Below are 5280 nucleotides of genomic sequence, written 5' to 3' on the forward strand. Positions count from 1 at the left end.
TCTTGTGTCTTTCTAGCCGAGACCTTCTGGGCAGAGATATATGATGTAGTGTGCCCTCCGCATGTTGAGCATGAAGTTGATTCAGGTGTTAATTTAGGGGAGACATTCTTTGTTGGGTAAAGTGACACTGAGCAACTCGGTTCTGTTGGTGTTTTGATAACGGATTTGGTTCCTCGAAGTGACACGTTAGATTCAGAGGTGATCAGTGATTCTTTGGTTCCTGTAGCTGACACGGTCTTTGCCCCAGTAGAGGAGGTTGTGGTTACTCAGCAGGTTGACCATGAAATGGTTTGGGTGTCAGGTTTTGATTTAGCTGACATATTCCTCATCGAGCTATAGGAGGGAGGAGATTTTTCCCAGTCATGTTGTGAGGTTAGTGAGGACCCACTGCAAAACCGGGTCTGGGTTTTATGGGGTGACATGGCTCTGTCTTGTGATAAGAGTCAGGAGCTTAAAGAAGTGAGGTTGGTGGAGAAGCCAAATCCACCAGATCCAACACTGGTTTCCATGTGTTTGATGCCATTCCATTTGTGCCGTTCCAGCCATTATTGTGAACCAATATTTTTTTGCGGAGGTTCCCTCCTGAGTTTCCAATAGCTCATGAAGTGTTGTTGTTAAGTAGGTAAAATGTGCAACACAAAACACCCCTGTGGGAATCTGTGTTAAAACGGGGCACAGTAAGTGTATCTTCTGTATTTATCCAATTATTTTGGGGAGATATTAAAGTAGACTTTCTGAGGTTTCCAAAACCACGCTGTGGTCAATGGTTCGAATGAGAACCCAATGGCTGAATGGCCCCTTTGGTTCTCAAGAACAATTCCCATCCCAGCTCACACCACCCTCATCCAGCCATCAAGATGAGAAGTGAGCTTCTTATTATTAAGCACTTTTTGGCACACTCCTAGTCCCAATAAATGACTAGATGAGAGGTGAGCTTCTTAAGCACTTTTTGGCACACTCCAATTCCCTATAAATGAAACTCCTAATCTACTGGTTTATAGAGGCAAATGTACAAATGGAACTGAATCCTACCGCAGTGAACAATATTCATGCGGAAGCGCAGCTGTCCAGATATCACAAGCCTGTCCAGATGCATTTTCGCCATTTAGTTATGAGATTTGGTGGATTTCAGGAAATGAACAGTAGCAAGGGAGGGTTTGTGATATTCCCACCTGGGCTTCAAAATAGTGTCCAAAGAATGGGGTGACATAACATGCTGCCCCTCCTTATGTTACACATTAGAGCTGTCTATCATGCTAAACTCTCTTATATGATGCAAACACATTAGTGGGATTTTCCAGCTCAACGCCGTCTTCGGTCAGTTGACTAGTGGGTTTTATGTGGACTGATATGTTTGTCTTTGACTATACAATTACAGTATACATTAACAATTTTTTGTTCAATAAACATACAAATTCTAATTTGATATTGGAGTGGCATATTTTCCAGGCTGTATCACAGCGTACTCCTATTGGGAGTCCCATAGGGTGGCGCACAATTGGCCCAGCGTCGTCCGGGTTTGGCCAGGGTACGCCGTAATGGTATATATGAATTTGTTCTTAACTGACTTGCCTCGTTAAATAAGGGTTAAATACCTTTTTTTTAAACAATACATTTGATTAAACTTGGGTTGGTCCCCCCAAGGCTTCTCTCACTCATGGGCATTTTATCAGTTAGTGATTATGGAAACAACGAGACATGTCTTTCTAAAGTATAGAAACCGACAAGGAACAAATCACAATCCACGTAAATTAATTGATGATCATTTTACTGCTGTGCATGGGAGTGCTTCAAATTCACATTGGTGGTCTCTCCACAGCAAAGAAAACTGTACGAATTAACCCATTAGAGTTTTACCACCAAAAACAACTCATCATTTGACCGGAGCGAGTCTATCACTTTTTCTTACAAAATGATCTCTCTCTATTTGTTTCTCTCACAATCCGTGTCTCTGCATTTCTCTCTATCTCACTCCATGAATCCCCCCCCAAAAAATGTCTTTCTGCTTATCTTTCTTTCTCCTAAGAGCTTATCCTTCTCTCCTCCAAACTGCTCTGGAGAGGTTGAGGGAGGAATATATCAAATTATTTCTGAGTTCATCTGTTTTTGTTTTTAAGAGGGAGATGTGGGAAGCCAGGTTTTCAGAATGTGGCATTGAACTTGGTTTTTGAGCAGAGAGTTGAGAGCTGTTTATGTATCCCGGGAGAATCCATCTGTAGAGGCCATACTGAGCCTCTGCTCCAGTTGGGGCCTCAAGGCTCAGAAGAGCCCTAAAAGCAGGGTGTGAATTATGGAGGAGCCAAGGGGCTCAGCTCCCCTCAATGAGACATTAGCTCCCCTACATGCAACAAAAGTCAAACTTTGGGGAGGGGAGGGGGTCTCTAAATAATACTAATTTAACCAATCTCCTTGTTTAAAATGCAGTGGTAAATGGTTTACAGGGGTACATTTTAAAATAAAAGCTTCCAAATGAAACAAACACCCTCACCTCTCTGTCATTGTTTAAACTATTTCTTTCTATGTGGCTGCTCAAACTGTCTCCCTGTTCACTCAGTAGTGCTTCATTTTGGCCTCAGCTGAGCTCCTTTTAAATGCATAGATTTTCCTTTATACTTCTATTTTTTGTGCCATGAATTCTTGATAAAAAATAGCCTTTATTCCAATGCGTTATAGATTTATCAGTTGATTTACCATTGTTTGCTTTTGTCAGTCAGCTGTTTCGAGCGCTCTTTGTTTTGTTTTTCAGGTGCGTGCGGGTATTGGTGTTCTCCGTGCCTTCCGTGGCCAGAAGAAGTAGACCATGTCTGTTAGGGTGACCATCCCAATTTCCCAGGAACGTGTTCAGCCCCATTTCAGGTGTCCTGACTTATCAGGCTACAAAAAATGTTTGTCAGCAAGACGTATTGATTAATGCAGGCCTAATCAATGGCAATCGCAAAATGTCATAAAGCACAGTGTTTGGTGTTTTGTAAACAGAGCAGGCTATTTTCATTCATCAAATGGTCCAAGTGTATATGTACATCCAAGTATTTGGGAGTGGACGAACATACAGAGGTAGCCTACTTTTTGAAGTGATTTGTTTGACAAAAGTGTTCATGCCACATTCAAATGTTGTAAAGGGTCTATGTCTTTGAACCACATCACAGGCTGAAATGTAATGTGACATCTGACCTTCTCTACCTATATTTATATGTCCCTGCTGGAGTTGGCCTATAGAGATGGCCCCTACTTTAAAGCACACTGACTTTTTGTCCTCGGCGGCTTGATGAAATGGCCACCGGTGAGGCCAAAGCTACAGAAGACCATGGAAAGGTTGTACATTTGTCCTAAAAAGAGGTCAGATTAGTTCAAACTAACTAATGGTTAATTTGGTTGATTCATGAGAGGTTCAACGGCAAGATACAGTACTTGCAGAATGGGCCCTTTAACACATGCTGTCTTAGCCCTAGACAGCACGAACACAAGGTCTCAGGTAAGGCCAAACTTGAGGAAGATCATGGGACAGTTGTACATTTCCCCCTGAGATCCACAGCAGAGTTAAAAAACAGTCCAAGCGTTTTTTGTTGATTCATGAGAGACTGCAGCTTGGCTCAGCAGACTGTGAAAAAACAGCAATGTCTCAATTCGACACAGCATGAAGGCACAAAGTCAACACACATCAATCAATTAAAAGGCCATAATTACCCTTAACGTGGACATTGCATACATTGTTTTGATGTGGTGCCAGAACAACCCATAATGTACTAGCCCAGTCATATTTTGAAGGCCTTTTCTGAGTATGGCAATGTTGCTTGTTGTGGAGGAACTGTGGTTTTAGAGGGACCACAATGCGAGAGGATGCATGTTTATTAACTACAACTATTAAATCTGAAGTGAAAAGCTTGCACAACGCTGAGTGAAAACGTAGTTAGCCTACAGCTGTTTGAAATGTAGGGCCACTGTATCTAGACAGATCAAAAATATAAACCCAACATGTAAAGTTGGGCCCCATGTCGCAAGGATTTGTACACAATTCCTGGAAGCTGAAAATGTCCCAGTTCTTCCATGGCCTGCCACTCACCAGACATGTCATCCATTGAGCATGTCTGGGATGCTCCATATCGACCTGTATGGCAGCGTTTTCTTGATTCCGCCAATATCGAACAATATCGCACAGCCATTGAAGAGGTGTGGGAAACCATTGCGCAGGCCACAATCAACAGCCTGATTGTAACGAGTGCGCTGAGAGTCTGGAAGCAAGTTCAGGGACTGAGTTTATTAAAAAAAATGTAACATTATACAAAATAAGAAAACATGCAGAAAATTGAAGAGCTCTCCAGTAGGTGTACCAAAAAATTCAAGGGCTATTTTCTCAAAAGTGGCGTTACAATTTTATCAACCTTCAAGGATAATTACTTTCCCATTGTTCCTCAAGTGTAGGTTGGTATCCCATTTTCTATCTCTGGGTCTCTACTTTTATGCATTGTAAAAAAACACAATTTCAAATTTTACTACCAGACCGAATCAAGCCGGTCGACCACATTTTCGAAAACTTTTACTTCACTACATTCCTAAAGAAAATATCATACTTTTTACTCCATACATTTTGAATGCTTAGCAGGACAGGAAATTGGTCCAATTCACACACTTAAGAGAACATCCCTGGTCATCCCTACTGCCTCTGATCTGATCTGGCAGACTCACTAAACAACAAATGCTTTGTTTGCAAATCATGTCTGAGTGTTGGAGTGTACCCCTGGCTATCACAAACAAATAAAAACCTAGAAAATTGTTCCATCTTGTTTGCTTAATAGAAGGAATTTTAAATGATTTTTACTTTTTTCTACCACTGACCACCACATGCCAGTTACTTATCTGAAACTGCTTGCAGACTTCACTCAACTGTGACATCGTGAACAAAAACAGAGTAAAGAGTGATAACTCTCACGCTGTTTATGTGTTGTTGTTTTTACCTTTTGAAACAAATATCCAGATCTCTGAATAGCCAGATTATCCAATAAGGGTCCTTTAGAGACGGAGGAAGAAGCGGAAGGAGGGAGGTGAGAAGAGAATCTCACTCCAGGTTTGTGACATCATATTCCCCACTGCTTCCATCCAGACCAAACAGGGCTGTGCATCTGGTTTTCATTTAAGACACCCCCCCCCCCCACAATATTTCCCTTTTTCCCCTCTTTGGAGAACGTGGGAGGAGGAAAAGAGGAGTGGCAGTGCTCCAGAAGCTTGGGAGTTTGTCCCGTCTCAGCCTTAGTCAGAGCCACAGATCCTCTGCAGAGCGATCGA

Source organism: Oncorhynchus masou, chromosome 29, assembly GCF_036934945.1.
Source record: "Oncorhynchus masou masou isolate Uvic2021 chromosome 29, UVic_Omas_1.1, whole genome shotgun sequence".
Lineage (NCBI taxonomy): Eukaryota > Metazoa > Chordata > Actinopteri > Salmoniformes > Salmonidae > Oncorhynchus > Oncorhynchus masou.